The following is a 19,171-nucleotide window of genomic DNA, read 5'->3' as shown; positions in this document are numbered from 1 at the left end:
GCATTTGTACTTCTTGTGTTGTACTATATAATGAGTAATAGTAAAGAGAAAATTCAAAACACAGACATTGTTTAATTTCCGATAACAGCTGGTGATAACATGGGTACACAAACCTTCTGAGGCTTTCAAGTCAAGCTGTTGCTTCTCCATTTCCTCTGAAGGAATGTGTGAGGCTGGTTCAACATATGCCTCAGAATGAAATGGAAATAACAAGACAGAATGTTGAGGTACTTGACAACACAACTTCATCCTGCAGGTGGGGAAAACTGTGATCCTTCCTTTAAAACAAAACAGAAATATTGATAAGTAGAAAACTAGCCAAGCTAGATTTTTAAGTGTGGGGAAGTGTTATGCAGTCAAACTCTTTTTAAAACAACAACTCTTTTTTTAAAAATGTATCCCCTACATGCAGTCTGAAGTGGTACAGTCCATTTTGCCAATCAGCATTTTATTACCTCACTCTGATGTAAGAAGACCAGCCTTCAGCAACCTGGTGCCCTGCAGATGTCTGGGATTGCAACTTCCACAGCTGGGAAGCTGAGGCTGTTGGGGGTTATAGGCCAAAACATCTGGAAGGTACCACATTGGTGATGGCTAGCACAGACAATGCTTCAAACTTTCTCCTTGTGCAGGAATAAAGTAAAATAAAATAAACCCTCAAGGATCAACCTTCAAAGCAGCAAATCATAAAGGTAAAATATGATGTTATAAAAAAGTTAGAAATGTTCCTCTCCAAATGCTTCTGGGGACTATTTGCCTAGTAGCATCTATGTTGGAACATTCAAAGCTAGAGGCTAATAATTTCATTTTTAGGAAGTCATAAACAGCAATCCTTTTCATCAGATGATGAAAAGTAGTGTTGATTGAGTGTATCCAAATGACAAACACGTTATTGTGATATCAGTTGCAGGTGCTTTAAGTATTATGATTCCTGTCTGTTTTGGTGACAGGCACAGCAGAAGTAAATTTGTCTTCAAGAAAGGGTAAGATATCCAATAGGTATCTGTGGTGAGGTCAAAAAGATAATCTCTGTGTTTTGTCCTGATCATAAAATAATCAGTCATCACCACCATCATTTCATGGCTACAATTTGCCTGGAGTTAGCCTTTTAAATGTGTGTATATTTAGAAAATCAGAATGTAGTCAATATGCTAAGGAATATTTATATAGGATGCTTTGTTTGCACGTTACAATTAAATTAGAGAAACCTAATAGCCTATTTTGATAAAGCTAGGTATTAGAGTAAGCAAATGTAAGAACCCTATGTATTGCATTATGGTCCCCAACCATCTGCAGCATTTGGTGGGGAGGGGGTATCAGGCTGCAAGAGACAGAACTTCCATTAGTGGATGCCAGAAATGCCCTTAATATGAGAGGAACTCTTCCCACAGATCCAACTCCATGTTTTGTTGTTAGAAAATGGAACAAAGTTAACAATGAAAGCTGGGATATGCACAGATCAAAACTGAGCCTCTACTTCTAATCTTTAACATGAATATTTCATAAATAGAAGAATGTAGGTCTCGATAAATCCAGAAAACATTTTCACTTTTGCAAGAGAATTTCTCTTTCCTTTCTTCTCCAGTACCCCTTGCACAAACTCCAAAATCTGCTGGGAGGGGGGCAACCACCTCAAGCAGATTAGGGGGCGGCATGTGGAGGACGAGGGGGGGTGCTGCAGAGGGAACCTCAGTCCATTCCACAAACAGTTTCTGTTTCATTGGAGGGCCTTTTAATTTCACCCATAATATCACCAAGATATGTAATGATCAGATACAGTACTTTCGTTTCAAGAAGTGGCAATCAATATAAAAATGAAAAGACTGCTTTTCCATCAATATTGTGAAAGATGCATAGTTATCACATTAATCATGCAACATGTCAGGGCGAGATCAAAGTTTGAGAAACTTGGGCCACAAACAATATTAAACAATTAAGGTATCGAATAAGGAAATAATGGCAGGATTTCCTGGCAACTTGCCCATATCAAACTAAATGGGAGGAAGGCTTGGAGTTTTGCTGCACTGCAAGTTGCATGAGAATTGATTTGGTATAATATATCCTATAAACTGATAGGCATAATCCTGAAGGAATATGTCTCTCAAATATGTTTCAGCAGCACTTAACACTATGTGATTTCAACAACAGAAACCTAATTTCAACAATGGAAAAACCCTGGAAATGTGAATTATAAAACAGACCAACAGCTTTTATGCATATATGATGGCATTGCAACAAATATTTTTTAAAAAACACCAAACATTCTGGGGGAAAGTTACAAAACAAATCAGGGAAATATTGGGATATGATTTGCCAAGGGATCTGGTGGTCTTACATTTGTATTATCTGGAGGGCCGAACTGAAACATATAATGAATAATTTGTTTCAGATCAATGCATTGCATATAGCAGATAAGTGGAAGGATAATGCTGAAACTGTTTTAATGAATGTCTTTTTAAAAATTCAGAGAGCAGAAATAGTAAAATTATGTTAGAATAAGTTATAGATAACAACAGGAACATATATTTATTGAAAGCTGGATAATGTTTATTCAGTACAGCACTGGAATGTAAATAAGCAGCTGCTGTATACCACATCAGACTATTCATTCATCTAACTAGTTTTGCCTACTACTCAGACTCCCAGCAGGTAAATGCAATTGCTCAGTGAATTTTTCCTCTTTCCCCCCAGTTATAATTAATTCCAGGCTAGTTCTGTATTCTTCAAATTGCAACCTCCCTGGTATCTATATTTGGAAGTACATTATCTACTGATTTGGGGAGATGATGTTGTCATTGTAACAATACTTACACTGGCGGCGGCTGTGTGAGATCTTCCTGAAGTTATTGGTTATTTAGCTCCAAGATGAATATCCTGCAAGGAAATATGAGGGGAACAACAGGCAGAGTGGAATGTCATCTTTAGTGTACCTATAAAACATGTAGGAGGACAAGCGTTATTAATCAGCTCTTCGTTTCATTTTGTTCTTCCTGACTATATGCAGTTTGTCAATCTATCACCAAGTTCCCATCAAAAAGTTGCTTGTTTTCAGGCATTCTGGGTTGTCCATTAACTTCCGTGGGCATATTTTTATGTATGCTTCCTCTTTTTTTCAGGTTTCACATTGCACCATCATTGTATGTGGGAGTGGCATCAAGACCCCTGATTAAGTTTCAGGACCTAGTTACCTGGAGGAATGTCTCTCCCATGATTAAAGGTCTTCCAGAAAGACCCTTCTGGTTGCATTGGCACCAAATAAAGCCTGGCATACCAGGAACATGTGACAGGGCCTTCTTGGTGGTTGAACCACAGATGTGGATCACTCTTCCCCCTGAGTTTTACCTGATATCAGTATTACCCGACTTTCATCACCAGTTTGAAATGTTTGCATCCCACCAGGCATTCCGAAGTGCACACACAGCTTTTGTATTAATTGTATTCTGATTAAAGGTTAGCTACCTTGGTTTTATACGGAAATCTCAATATGCCAGCCCAATAGTTTATTCAGCAACCTTGGCTTTTGTAGCCATAGTCAGTCAGGGCCTCACCCTTTGAGACCAAGTGGGAAAAGACCTGCAAGCCAGAGTGCAGATCTCCCAGGACTCACAGCCAAGATGATGCGATATAGTTATGATTTCCATGCTACTATGAACGTCATGATCTGCCCTGAGACTGTTACATGATGAACGGCAGAATTCCTCCCTGTCACAATCCAAACTCCACCCACTTCCCCATTGCACTGACAGCATTTTTCTAGTATAATGGTTCCAACGGAGGTAGATGCTGCTGGCACACAACAGTGGGCGCTATGCCAGCATAGAATCCATTCACTGACACATATTTGATGCAAGAAGACTTTGGAGCAATCCTATCTCTGCCCAGCAGGTCTAAATTGTGGACAACATTAGTGGACTTATGGATTATGGTGCTTTCTTGGCTAAAGATGAGACCTGCCCCATGCATTCACAAAATACAAATACAAATGCATCACACGAAGTCTCAAGTTTTCTCAACTGGGACTTGGAGAGCAGCTTGGCAGGCCTGTGCCTGAGCTCCCAGTAGGCATATATACATATAATCCCTTTCCACATTATAATTTCAGTCAGGGGAGTAACTTGTCAACTCACTTCTGTTACTGACCATTCTAACATGGAAAGGGGTCTTTAGAGAGCTTCACAATGAGGCGGATGAATTCAGAGAAGCTATTCTCTATAATGTAAGAGATCTCACAAGACCACATGCATCATTTACTCAAAGGATATAACCTTGAAAATTTGTGAACCAACTGAAGTAGTCATTTCTTTTTCAAGCCCTGTTAGGCATAACATATCACCATTTCCCTCCTGCTTAGAATACTGCCTAAATTAGTAATTAGGAACACTCCAAATCTTCAAAACAATATGGAGTTCAAGCAATTAACAATGTGATCCTATGCATGCTTACTCAAAAGTAAGTATTAAATGCAGCCTCATTTAATTCTGCATAGGATTTCAGAAGAGTACCAAGAGAGAAGGGACAAATATTCAAATACTAGTATAATATTTATGTATTGATCAACACTGCCCTCATTAATAGTTGGAAGTCAAGGAACAGAACTCTCCTGCTTCTTCACATTTCACTTTCTACATGGAGAAGATCTCTCAATTTTTACTCTGAATTTCCTTTTATTAAAGAAACCAAATAAAACTCAGGTTTTCATTCATTATCATGAGGGGTACCATTTCATGGAAAAAGATGAAATTTGAAGAAATGCTAAAAGGCCCACATGGGAATATGTTCAGATTTAAGCAGCAAAAAAATATTTTAAGAGAATTTGCTGTAGCTTTTATACTTCATAATGACTCTAGCAATGCTATCATAGTCGCATACAATCAATTCAACAAAGGGATTTCTGTCTTTGGTTTACAGAACTACCAAACTATCTTCTGTGTGCTGCTGTTCCAGCATGCAGAGAAATCTGCTGAGGGCAGTGGCGTAGCGTGGGTTGTCAGCACCCGGGGCAAGGCAAGTAATTTTCGCCCCCTAACCCGTGGATTTGCGCCCCCTAACCCATGGATTTGCCCTAACCCCAGATGTTGTGCCCGGTGCGGCCGGCCCCCCTGCACCCCCCACGCTACGCCACTGGCTGAGGGATAAACAGATTTATTTATTTTTTACTCCACACATTCAGGAACACACAACCAGTTCATTAGGGCTGTGTAGGGAATAGGAGAGCCATACAAAGCTGACCTAACCCTCATTCTCCTCTTGGTTAAGTTACACTTTACTCTAGAGCTTGACTGAGCAAAGAATGGGATGGAAGATGCAGAGCTCCCATTTCCTAGTCTATCCTGGAACATTGTATGTTTACAGAGCAAGGGTAGGAGTTGGGGGGGGGGAGAGTCCTATGGGGAATCCCTCCATGCATGGATATTGTGCCCACATAAGGAAGGGTTGTAGTCCTAGTCTATAGGACAATTAGTTTGTAATAGTAGTTATTCAGTATGTGTATAAGCTGTGAATTGGCCAGAATTATAGGTGCCCCTGGAGAATAATTGCATTTGGTCAGAAACATGAGGAGGGAGAAGCAATATTCCCCTGCTTCCTGAAATGGCATTGCATAAAGTCTGCATTGTATAAAAGAAATTGTAGGTCAACCACCGTGGAGAAAGATGTGCTTTTTGAGAAAGATCATTGTCCATTTCCAAGATGCCTATTCATTAAAATTTGTCCATTAAAATAGCAGAGAACATTGTGTGGGTAAACGTCTTATTTAGAAACCTTCCATTTTACAAAACCAACTACCCTTCATAGCACATTTTTTGCAGCACACACTGAATTGGATTTTCAATGCACACTGAGCAGCATGAATACAACAAACCCAAAGAAAGCTTATTTTCCTACCTGTAGGGCTTTGTTTACTAGTGTTATTCTTCAAAATCATTACAGGGATGAAAACCAAGAAGTAGAAGTTACCACATGCCTTGACATGCAATTCTCAGCAGCACCAGAACACTATCTGGTTTAAATTGCCTAATAATTTATTGAAAGAACAAAGGGGGGAAATGTGCAGGTTCCATTGCTTTGGACGGCAGAGAGCTCTTTTTCTCTCTTTTTAATACTGAAAAAGAAAACAACAAGGGGGAACAATTTTCCCAACACCAGCCATTTTCAATCCGTCTAAATTCTGAAATGGTTCTTTAAGTTTTACAGACTGCATACATGAGGCTTCCAACAGTGACTACTGCAAAACATAATTATCTTATTTTGCACTTGCTTTGCTATCATGATTTTGCATGGTTTACTTAGTATACTGTTTGGGTTTATTATTGTTTGCTGCTCTAAGTACATTTAGTAGAAAAGCAGGAAGAGATGATGATGATGATTTAGGAAATGATCAGAAAGCTCTCCAAACAATGTACAAACATAATTATAGATAAAAGCAGTGCTTTTTCCAGGAGGTAATCAAGGGTACACAGAACCGGCACCTCTTTTGTTGTTAAAAAAGTGTGGCATTTACAGGGCTTTTTTTTTTTTTTAGCAGGAACTCGCCAGAACTCAGTTTCTGCACCTTTCAGATGCGTACCATTGCCATTCTAAGAGAACAAGGGAGGTGTTCATGGTGAGTCCCAGCACCTCTTTTTTCAAGAAAAATAGCAATTAAAAGACAATTAAAAGCATTAAAACTTTTTTAAAAAACACACACAATATATTTATCATCATCTTAGTATTAGAATTGTTAATGTGTGATCAGGCGGTGACAGCCCCAGCCCCCAGGGATCATAAGGAAGGAATAAAAATGCAGGGGCGTGAGTCACCACTTCACACACACACCATAAAGGTAAAGGTACCCCTGACCATTAGGTCCAGACGACTCTGGGGTTGTGGCGCTCATCTCACTCTATAGGCCAAGGGAGCCAGCGTTTGTCCACAGACAGCTTCCGAGTCATGTGGCCAGCATGACTAAGCCACTTCTGGCGAACCAGAGCAGCACACAGAAATGCTGTTTACCTTCCCGACAGAGCGGTACCTGGCAGGAGCAGGGACCGAGCAACAGGAGCTCACCCCGTCGCAGGGATTCGAACCACCAACCTTCCGATTAGCAATCCCTAGGCTCTGTGGTTTAGACCACAGCACCACCCGTGTCCCCACACACACCATATAGGGAAGAAAAGATTAAAGGATTCCACCCAAGGCCATTACCCACAAAGTTGTGACGAATTGCTATGGGGAAGACAAAACCTGCCAGTGCAGGAAAATTTCTTCCTAGTCCTTCAACAGCAACCAGTCAAAAGACCGTAGCAGCGCTGGCTAAACAGGAAGAAAAAGTTAACCTGCAAACAAGAAACATTAAACAAAGGGAGGGTAGGGAGGGTGACTCTCCAGAGCTGACTGCCTGACTATTGTCAGCTCCACCCCCTATTTATAAATGGGGCTGGCCCCACCTCCCAGCAAGAAACTTGATTACTGAGTCTGGGCGTGAACCTCCAAAAATTAACACTGAGAGGCAAGCCAGCTCCTGTTTGCCAGTAAGCTCCCTGGGAACTGTAGCACCACACACGATCCTGCAAAGGACACCCACAATGTGAAGTGTGAGTGCTCATTGTTGTTGTTGCTATCCCCTTGAATTTTTCTCAAAAAATTTACCTTGTGTAACTCCACTTTTCCTACTAGTAGTTGTGTTGAATTTTTCAATTTTCAATCTCCAAAAATGAGGGGTGCTAGAAAGTTGTACATGACATGGGAATTCAAAATATATGTTGGTTAAATTTAGTTTTGCTTGGTAAACAACTACATAAAAATGTTGACTTTTTTTCTCACTTTTTTACATTTTTGTGTAATTTCTATTAACTATTGATTTTAAACTTGTCTTATTAATTGTTTGTGAAAAATATGTGTGCAAAATTGCATAAAGTTCATTAAAAACATTTACCAAGTAATATGCTGGAGCATAACAAAAAGTGGAAGTGGCAAGAAGACAAGAAAAGAAGGCTTGTTGAATATAAGCAGAGAAGTAAGCAGAATGCTTCAAGAATATCAGACGAAATAATTTTCTCTGCTGATTAAAATGAAAAGCAAATGGCTAATGCCCAAATGGAAATTATGGAAGTTGTGAATTGATATAAGGTAAAGCAAGTACATTTTCCATTCATAATAAAAAGAAATGAGTACATCACATTAGAAATACATAATATTGCTATGCAGAGCATCAGATTGGTTCTGGCCTGCATGCCACAGCTGCTATCACCACTTCCGCTTTTATGGATGCTGGCCTGATCATGGAGACAAGAGACAAGAGGAGATCCAAGAAAAAGTTATGAAATCCCTGGATCAAGAATTTGATTATCTTTGTCAGAAGAGTTGAATCAACTGCATCTTCTTTTATGACCATGAAGATACAACTCAAGTTATGCTGAGAGCAGACAGTTCAATAAGCAGTTCCACAGCATCACCACAGAACAGCATTATTCTGTGTGCAGTGAGGCATGTGGAAGATATCTTTACCACTTAAGAGAAAGGCTCAAAGAGAGAAAAACCTGCTGAAGTTATTGCTAATAATCTTGTAGATTTCATGAAGAAGAAAGGCATTGATAAGACCTGACAGGCCATTGGAAATGATTCTAGGAATGTTAACACTGGCTAGGAGGCTGGTACCATGCATTAGGTAGAAGCAGGGGTGTAGAAAAGGGGGGGCGGTCCTCCCCAGGTGCCATCATGGAGGGGGGTGACAAATTATCAAGGAACAATTACTGCCCTACTAGGGCGATTCATAAAAAAACTTTTTTTTTTGAAAATGCCTGCTCCAAAGGTCTTATCTTACTACACTAGGGATTATAAAGCTATATATGAAATTTCATGCATATCAGTTAATATCTTGACCCTCCTCCACGAAAATAGCTGTTTACTTGGCCATTTTCCTATGTTGTGAAGGCTAAAATTTCAGTTCAGTGGAGTTGCTCTCCAGGCACACCTGGAGGGCTTCAGTTCATAGTCTTAACAGCTATAACTGAGTTTGGTCTCATGTATCCATCTGTGTGTGGTAAGAGAAGGGGACAGTCAAATGCAAATATATTAGAGATGACTGAAAGGATAATGGCAGTAGCAGACAGAGGGAGTGGAAGAGAACAAGCTGGAGTGTTATATAAGACTGCAACCCTATACCTTTTTACCTAGGAGCAAGCTCGATTTAACTCAATAAGGCTTCTTCCCAGCTAGATTTCTTTAACATCATAATAGGGAATGCTCTTCTGCAAAGCCACAACACAGTGTTTGCTATTAACATATAACAGTTTCTAGCATTGCTTCACTAGCAATAACACATGGTGCCAGAAGTAGGCTAGTCTGAAGTACATTTCTGGTAAGGCAGTATGAAATATAAATATTAAATAATAGCATGCCATTGGCTCACAGAACGTGAAAACCCTCACAGGCAAATGAGCAGGTGCACATTTATGATGGCTCAGCATGAACACAGACTGTAAAAGTTATTAAGAAAGAGGCTTTGCGGTCCTTTTTAGTGCCACTTTTGGATGGCCAATAATAGAAAAGGAAAGCACAGCATCTTCAAGTCAGAGCATGCAACACTAAGGAGCTCTAACCCAGCACGTGACAGTCTGCACAGAAAGTAGTACTTCTACAAAGGGTTGATATGATGGTGATCTGGAGCAAACATCAGAAAGACACAAACAGATTGAACAAGAACTTAGAAGATCTACAAGACAAAGCAAAGCAATATGGAGACTGGTAGAACACGGCCTAAAAGACGTGGATATAGCATATGCGTTAAAGGGGCGGAGGGTAGATTTCCTTTTAGCAACAGATAAATGTGTAAATTTTGATTTCTGTCACCGTCACATTTTTTTAGACTAGCTCAGTTTGCCACATTTCTGCATCTGTTTCCAAATTATTCTTTGGAATAATACGTTCATGAAAATTCATCAGAATTTTAGTGTGTCTCTCCCCTAATATACACATTTTAATGTGTTTTTGTCTAATATACAGCATTTTGTTTAATCACACCTCCCATGCTCCCATCCAGCTCTGCTTCCCTGCACAATGGAATTTAATGATTCTCAGAGTATTAATGATAATTTGCATGAAGAGCTGGATGGGGATGTGGGAGGCCTGCACAGACTTCTCATTCCTGCATGGGTACATCCTCCTCCTGCACAAATGATGAAGGAAAGACACCAGAAGTGAGTCCTGCAGTAATATTTCTGCATGCAGGCATTGCACCTGAGGTAGAACTGTCATCATATCCTGTTTATTAAATAGTTATTCATGAATTAAATAAAAAGCTTAAATTAATTAAGTAAAAAAGAGATGAAGTCTGAAGCTTTTCCACCTGCTGTGCCCTCCCTAGAGCTACATTTCCCTTGCCTGATCATTTCCCATCTGCTCGCATCTCACTTGGATTATATATGGCATTTGTGTCTAGCCTGCTTCTTTCTAACATGCTGGCTTTACAAGCTGGCTTCCTACAAACTCGCCAGTTTTACAGGCACCGTTGTGGACTGTATCTCTTTTGCTCCTGATTTTGGTTTGCGGCAGACTGTGGCCAGGGTTAAGTGTGTTAAGCTGAGGAGAGTTGATGTGTGTGGCGGAGATCCTGCCCTGAAGCTAAATATTCTGTCTTTTTTTGTGTAGGAGTTCCTTGGTCGGGAGAGAGCAAATTTAGGCATGCCCAAGGGCTTTTGAGTAGCTAGTAGGCTCTTGCTTCCTTCCCCTTTGGCCAGTATCGCTTCACATACTGTATCATAAATAGTTCCAAAACCTCCTGCTTTTCAGAAGCACCTTACAATTTGGCTGCTGCTTGAGAAATGCACAGCATCAAAGCCTGCTGGGTTTGGCGAGCTTGTAATATGTTTGATGTGAAGAGTCTGAGAATACGGTGAGCCAGATCAAAGCTGTGTTCAACTGGCTTGACAGTGGCAGAAAGCTTCAGAATGGCCATTAAGACAATGGATCACACTGAATATTTCCAGCAGTTCAAGGGTCAAGTGAAAGAAAGCATCAGGAAAAAGTGTGCGTGTGTTTGTCTGTTGCTAGCATTTCCCCTCTTGCAAACTATGCTGCTATTCCCCATTAAAGCAGGAATACAGCACTGACTGTAAGTATTCAGTTCTAATGAAAGAAACCAGTGAATTTTTATTTTTTAGAATATTTGTTATCAAAATGTAGCTATTGTACAACAGAAAAGCCTACTAAGAGTTGGAAGGGTGGTGGAATATGCACTGCCTGCAGTCAAAGCCAAGCATATTTAGTTCCTGCATTGTTTCAAAATGAAACTTTGTGATGTTAGGCTGTCTACTGCGACAGGTGTTAACATGTCAAACAGAAAATTGCCATCTATATAGAAGCCAAAATTATTTATTGCTACTCTTCCCTTACACCACTTCTCTACAAGGTTTTAAAATCCATATGGAAAATCCATATGGCTGTTTCATAGCTTTTTTTTTGTTGATCCTCCCCCTTCTTCAATAGTTATTCCTCTTGCTAGTTATGAGTTTCTCTTTTGATTGATGCCAGTTATGCTTGGGAGTTAAAAGAGCCCAAGCCAAAGGATCCTTCATTCTACCCTTTTAAAATCTAAGCTTATTTAATTTGTCCTCCCCACCTGCCAATAATACTCCATTACATCCCCTCCTCCATCCTTCCTGGCCACTGAGCTTACTCAATCCTCAATGGGCTGATCTTGGAAAGTGGGTTTCTCCCCATGAGGCTTTCATTGTACTTCAAAAAACCTTGACATTTCCCTGAATCTGGTGATACTACACATGTACATAAGTGATGCTGTCTTGGCTACATAATCAACACATTTCTCCCCTGAAGATTGCAACACATATATAAAATGAACAAAAAACTTAGTCGCAAAATAACTACCGGTAAATACTGTGCTGATGCTTTATATTGGTCTTACTGTCTCCTAATTGCATGCCTAGGAAATGGTGGAGGGTAGGGCAAGGAATAGTTATTACCTGCTAGGACAGCAGGAGATAAAGTTCTCCAATTATTTTATGTTCTCGCTTTGCCTGTACAGACACTTGTATTATGAAGTAAGAGGCTAGCCAGGAATGTAGAATAATCACATCTTACATTCCTCTTATATGAAAGATGATACAGAAAGAGAGAGAGAGAGATGAAATTTATTGGTTTGTTAGTGCCACACACACTGATATGATTTCTGATGGCTTCCTAATGCCATGTATCTGCAGATAAGCTATCAGTCTTTCATTGAGATTGCTGTACAGTTAGCAGGGAATCATTAGGAAACTTCAAAATTTATGACAGAAATTATCCTGTTAGAATGATCAGCAATGGAAAAACAAACCAACTCCTTGCCTCTTAATTCTGTTTTACATGCAAGTGTCAGGGGGTGGAATATATGAATGTATAGGGGAAATATCTTGTTAAAATAAATATATGTTCCTGTAGTTATTTGGAATCAACCTAATATTGAATGAAACAAGAATGGATGTTAGGTTGAACATGCATGGAACTGCGTTGAAAGCAGATAAATGATCACTAGTGAAATGGACATGAAAACACAAACAACAGATTGAAGGTAATCCTTGGAAAACAAAGTATAATTTCCATCTGTTCATGAAAACCAGTAATCATGAAATGAATCACTGACCCAAAAATGTTAGGTCTCTGGCTTAAAGGAGAAGTTTAATTGAAATGAGAATAGAGCTAACTTAAAAACTCAAATTTGGAGATTAGAAAATTAACAGGGGTTTAAAGCTGTTAAAAATATTTTTGGAAAGTTTTACATTTACTGGAATGAAGACTTAAAGCATTGGAAATATAGAAAGCTAGAGAAATGTGGCAGGATAAATGTTCCAGAAAATTATGCAACCCACATGAATACTCATCATTTGAAGCTGACGCTAATAATGTGCTGCCATCAGTATCGTGTTAATTTTCAAAATGGTCCTGTGAGCCAGCCAGGTCAAGGCCATTGTTACTCATATAAACAGATATGGAAATGGGGCCAGTGTTGTTTTCTAAACCATGCAGTGAAGATAAGTGCCGAATCCTGATCTCTGAGTACTATCAGACTCTAATGTCAGTAAATCAAACTGAGTAAGAACCAATTCACACAATCCCTGAATGAATCACTGGGTTTTGTTTTGGTTTTTGAAAAAAAAACTTCATTGCCACCCACACACCATCATGAAGATTGCATAGAATGCCATCCCATTTGGATTTTGCATGAATTTGTCTATCTGGGGCAGGAATGAGGAACCTACGTATGGCTCTCCAAATCATAGAAATATAGAATTGTACAGTTGGAAGGGACTCCAAGGGCCATCTAGTGCAACCCCTGCAATGCAGGAATCTCAGCTAAAGCATCCATGACAGATGGCTTGAAGTTTTACTATGTTTTTATATATGCTTAAGTCGCCCAGAGTGGCTGGGGGAAAGCAGTCAAATGGGAGGGAAACAATACTACTAATACTACTAATACTACTACTACTACTAATAAACCTCCAAGGAAGGAGAGCTCACAACTTCCCGAGGGAGACTGTTACACTGTTGAACAGCTCTTACTGACAGAAAGTTCTTTCTGATGTTTAATTGGAATCTCCTTTCTGGTAACTTAAAGCCATTGGTTCAAGTTCTCCCCACCTGGGTGGAAAAAACCAAGCTTGTTCCCTCTTCCATGTAACAGCCCTTGAGATATTTGAAGATGGCTATCAATTCTCCTCTCAGTCTAAACACACCCAGTTCCTTCAACTGTTTCTCATAAGGCTCGGTTTACAGATCCTTGGTTATCTTGGTTGTCCTCTTTGCACATGTTGCAGCTTGTCAACATTCTTCTTAAATGGTGGCACCCAGAACTGGACACAGTATTCCAGGTGTGGTCTGACCAAGGCAGAATAGAGTGGTACTATTACTTCCCTTGATCTGGACACTGTACTTCTGTTGATACAGCCTTTTCTGCTGCTGCATCACACTGGTGACTCATGTTAAGCTTATGGTCCACCAAGACCACTGGATTCTTTTAACATGTACAGCTAGTAAGCTAGGTGTTCCCCGTTTTATATTTGTGCATCTGGTTCTTCCTGTCTAAGTGTAGAACCTTTAATTTGTTCCTATTCAAATTCATTTTGTTAGTTTGGACCCCGTTCTCCAACCTGTTAAGGTCATCTTGAATCCCGATTCTATCTTCTCATTCCATGTTGACTGACTTTCATGCTTCTGATATTTGCTCTTTATCACTGCTTAAAGGAGAAAAGCAATTCCACTAGGAATGTGGGTTGGCTGCATTTGACTTACATCTCTGGTAAGTGAGGACATAGGCTTGGTTGGTTCTAGCTTTGAGGCTGTAGGCCGTGGTCCTACTCTTCCCTGTTGCTCCTCCAGTCTGAGAAGATTAATTTCTGCCCCGTCTGACTGCCCCTCTCTTCCCTCACTGTGAAGTTGAATAAGAAATCATCCAATGTTCTACCCCAAAATGAACTTAGCTCCTGGAAAATATAGTATTGACTTTCAGGCTTAGTTCAGAGATTTTTGAACTAGCTCAAATGAACTAGTTCATTCCAAGCATGACATATTCCAGATTGTAGACCTACATGGCATGCCTACAGTTGTGTAGTAAAAAAGGTAAAGGTAAAGGACCCCTGTATGGTTAAGTCCAGTCAAAGTCAACTATGGGGTTGAGGTGCTCATCTTGCTTTCAGGCCAAGAGAGCCGGTGTTTGTCCACAGACAGGTTTCCAGGTCATGTGGCCAGCATGACTAAACCGCTTCTGGTGCAATGGAACATTGTGACGGAAACCAGAGTGCACGGAAATGCTGTTTACCTTCCCGCCACAGCAGTACCTATTTATCTACTTGCACTGGCATGATTTCGAACCGCTAGGCTGGCAGGAGCTGGGACTGAGCAACAGGAGCTCACCCCATCACGGGGATTCGAACTGCCGACCTTCTGATCAGCAAGCCCAAGAGGCTCAGTGGTTTTGTAGTGTTTACCAGATCTCAGTTACAACTTCTGAGTGAATTGCTGATCATGAGCTTTCCTTTAGAACGTGTTAACTACTGATGAATTTTTGGCTAACGCTAATGAACCTGGAAATAAATCTTTACCTAATTTCATAGTGTCATAAATTCATCACACTTATTTCTGAATAAATTTGCTGCACTATTGTCAATAATAGTTTCTGAAGTCCTCTGGTGCCTCACTTCTGCTCTGAGCACTTTGAGACAAAGCACTACATGCCTGCTGCCTTTTGCCTGGAAAGGAAGCCTATATTTTTCAGTGCTAGTTTTTTTTTTTTTGCCATACTTACTCCAAAGTTTCTATCAGTCCTGATTCATCTTTGTCCCTAGGCATGACTATTTTTCACTTCACTGCGCTGCTGTTTATTGTTCCCAAGTCATTGCACTTATTGCTCAAGATTACAGTTAATTTTCCTTTGGTGCAGCAATTGGATTTTCATTTTGTAAAAAAAAAAGGAAAAAAAAGAAATCCCTCTGAAGAACCTTCAACAGAGAAATACATTGCTTTTCATTACACATTCAGTGCGCATTTAATTAAAAGGGGGAGAAATTACCTGAAATTTAATTATGAAGGAAGAATTTAGAAGGGAGCTGAGCCAACAATGCCTTTCAGTAGCACCAAGATATGCATCAGATATGGCCATCAGGAAGATTTTTAAAAGGGAAAGAATATTAACAACCTAATAGCAAAAGGTTTCCCCCTCTCCATCAAGAAGATTAAAATAAGAATAAATTTAATATTCATGAGCAAGACATGATTTTTCACATACTCGTTTTAAATATACTAAGGCAATTTCAGTTCGCTTCAGACTTCTGTTAAGAACCAAATTTTCCAGGTACTGTCAAGTGCTGCTTGGTTGGAGGTGTTTGTGTGGGAATCATCTTTCCCTGTTTTTAAAAGCACTGATGCAGTTGACAGTACAGGGGGTGCAATTTTACTAGTAAAATAGGCATCTTAAACATGATAGATATATAGAAAGAAATCTTAATGTACTGGCTGTGAGCTTTAGAAGTGTGATGTATTTGGTAAGAATAATGAAATGTGTGATAATCTTCAGTCCTTCTTTTCACTCAGGAGCTGGAGGTTTCATGTATTTACTTGTCCTTCATCAGATATGATCCCAGGAACGTTTACAGACATAAGCAACTGCACATTAGAACTATAGAATGCAATTTAAATCCATTTTAAAATTGAATCCTATTATACTGCTCCCTCAAAAGCATCTATTAACTACAGCTGGCCTAAACAGATCTGACCTAAACAGACCTCTCCCAAATTCACATGCCTTCCATTTGGAGCCAACTGTTAATTAATCCCATGGGTTAAGAGTTGGGATGCAACTGCCAACCCAGAAATAATAGTGGAGGCACTCATGACTTGACAGTGGAATTTGCAGGCTGCAGAGGTTCTTACCTGATTTCTTTCCGCAGGGACTGTAAGACAGAGTTGTTCCACCTGGCCTTTGGCTTAGAATCAGTTTGATTGTCTCTCCCTCTTTCTTTTTCCTTTCTCCTCCTATGAAGAGATTGCACCCTAATGTTTTAATGTTGTATCTTAATCTTTTAAATTGTATTTTAATCAACTTGTTTTTATTATTGGTTGTTAGCTGCCCTGAGCCCGGTCTTGGCTGGGGAGGGTGGGGTATAAATAAAATATTATTATTATTATTATTACCCACCATTTCCATTCTTCTTCAAAATGGCCTGCATCAAAAACAAGGGCAGGACTTGTTACTTCTTACACTTACCACAGTATGAAAATGATGTTTATATAATAATATGCCACACTCAATTGTCCCATGAACCTTATGCTCCTGAACGGTTTCCCCTAAAAGCTCTTTTGCATCTTTAAAAGCTGTCCAACAGAAATCCAGCCCCCCATTTCTCTCAAATTGTTTGTACTCATCTCCTCTGATTTCTTCTCCCCATGACCTTTTATACCTAACTTCTAACCTCTTGGCCCACCTAAACCATAAACTCTACATAGCTCAGGCCTGGTCTATCAGAATCTTGCCTAGAAATAGCAAGGTTCTATACCTCCAGAGGCTAATATTGGCCAGAAATGGTTGACCATTGACAATAGCATAAGCAACTCGGTTGACTAACAGTGGCCACAAACAGGTCCTTTTAATTAAACTACTGATGTGCAGTGCCAAATTTAGGGCAGATTTAGAGTGCCATGCCAAGGGGGCATAACGATGATGATGATAACCCTTTTTATATGGGTACCTACTGAGAAGATCCATTAAAAAACAACAACTGTACCAAAATGAATTATTGTGAAAATAAGAAATATCTATGGCATCAAATTTTGTTTTCATTCAGGGCACCATATTACCAAACTCTGCCCCTACAAAATGTCTTATAGGTAAAAGTACATACCAAATTTTCCATGGATCTAAAACAACAAATGTTTCCTCAAAGTCAGAATATGAATTGATAAATATTTCTGAAAAAAAACACCCAAAAAAATCTATGGAAGAAAAACACACACCAAGCTGTCAACATGCCAGAGTATCTCATAAATTTAATTTCATCACATTTTAATGTGTTTAACATAAGTATTTTCAAAAATATTCTTTCTATGCCAGTGTTGGCATGGAGCATCCTCAAACATTCCTCTCTTACACAGCCAAGTTTTGGATCAGTCCACCAAACCATTTTCTAGCCATAAATCAGAAAACTTACTCCCACAAATTTTCCATTATTTATGGCATGATTCAACTGATGCACCTTCAGCATAGGGTCATGATTGTGGCCCCATATGAAGGAACCCATATTTATGGTAAATTTGTTGGAATGTGGTGTGCATGCATGTGTGTTTTTCTCAGTATTTTCATACTGAAGGATAATTGTGTGTTGAGAAACAATGGTGAATGTTCAGTTAAAAGTATCATATGATGGTTCCACCACTTGCCAAGCCTACCCCACATTTATGGCTGAAGTTTCCCAGTGCTTTGGCAAATGTGAGCTGATCTGCAAACTGATTGGATGGAAATGCAACCAGATGACTGCCTTATGCAGAAATCCACACAGAACACCTCAACCCACACTTTTGACATGCCAATATTTTTGTGCAAAATGGTTTCTTGGTTGCCGCAATGCCACATGTCCTTTTTTCCTTCTACGTTATTTGACTCTCATAAGCTGCTTTGTGTTTACAGATCAGCCCTGCAGAATCCGATAATGATATCCCTTTGTGTGGATATTTATTACTAATCACCAGCCAGAAATGAGTGAAGCAGCACTTGCTACCAACCTGCTTAAAATGAAAATCAATAAGCAGAATGAAAAGTGAAAGGGAGGATCAATAATGCCTGAGAGATTTTCCTGGGAAGCTAAGGCAATTTTCTTCACGTGAGAAGAGTTGTCTATAAAGATAGTGTACTGGTGATCATGGTCCAGTGTGCTCTGTCCTCATTACCCTGGTGTTGCTAGTTCTGGTTGTAGGCCATGGTGGAAACAATATCCACAGAAGCACCCAATGTCTATAGGTGAACCTGGAAGAGATGGGGTCCAATAATCAGCATCCAGTAATCTGAAAAAGAATGTTGTGGAGTTGTCCCTTGAGTTGTAAATTTGAACTAACAGTAACATTGGTGCTTTAAGGGCAACATATTTGTTATATATTGAAGATGTCAATGGAGAACATGGCAAAGTAGCTGGATGGTTGTGCTGAGATTCCTTTGACATTTTTGCTCCTTTTTTTAGGAAGTGGGAGAAATAAATTATTCACAGATTTACAGAGTTCACCATAGGGTATCGATTCACTGTTTGAAGTCTTGAACTGGCATAAGTAACAGATAATGCCCATCTTCTGCTTGTTGACCTCCTGTAAGGGAAAGTTCCCCTTATGACTGGTCCCTTTGGCAAACTGCTCTCATCATCAAGGTATGCTTCTTAATTTTAATTGAAATCTATTCTTCTAAAATTTGAACTGACTACATCTAGTCTTGTCCTCTTCAGTGGGTCTTTTCTGAGTAAAATCTTGCTGAAACCACCCTAAATATACCTTTTCTTATAGAATGTTTCTCACATAGTTTCCTTTTCCAACTAATGCAAAATGACTAGTACAAACTATTACTTCTTGTAACATGGAACGCAGCCTAAAATTGAATGAGTTTTTTTTTCTATAGCCACATCAAGTTGCTAACTCATATTCAGCTTATGATTGACTGCAGTCCTGA

At 39.5% G+C, this 19,171-nt stretch overlaps 1 long non-coding RNA gene across 2 annotated transcripts; it reads left to right on the top strand.

Annotated features, from left to right (window-relative positions):
* Positions 1-532: 532 nt before the first annotated feature.
* On the top strand, positions 533-18,867 carry LOC310770540. Of its 2 annotated transcripts, XR_014552250.1 has the most exons (4): positions 533-692; positions 6,524-6,601; positions 14,215-14,269; positions 18,696-18,867. It is a non-coding gene; the product is annotated as an uncharacterized lncRNA (long non-coding RNA). The 2 variants fall into 2 exon arrangements; XR_014552249.1 differs by lacking the exon at positions 14,215-14,269.
* The last annotated feature ends 304 nt before the right edge of the window (positions 18,868-19,171 follow it).

The sequence above is a fragment of the Podarcis filfolensis genome, assembly GCF_964270895.1.
Source record: "Podarcis filfolensis genome assembly, chromosome: 9".
Classification (NCBI taxonomy): Eukaryota; Metazoa; Chordata; class Lepidosauria; order Squamata; family Lacertidae; genus Podarcis; species Podarcis filfolensis.
Note: the sequence above shows the minus strand (reverse complement) of the source record. Positions and strands in the feature narration are given on the sequence as shown.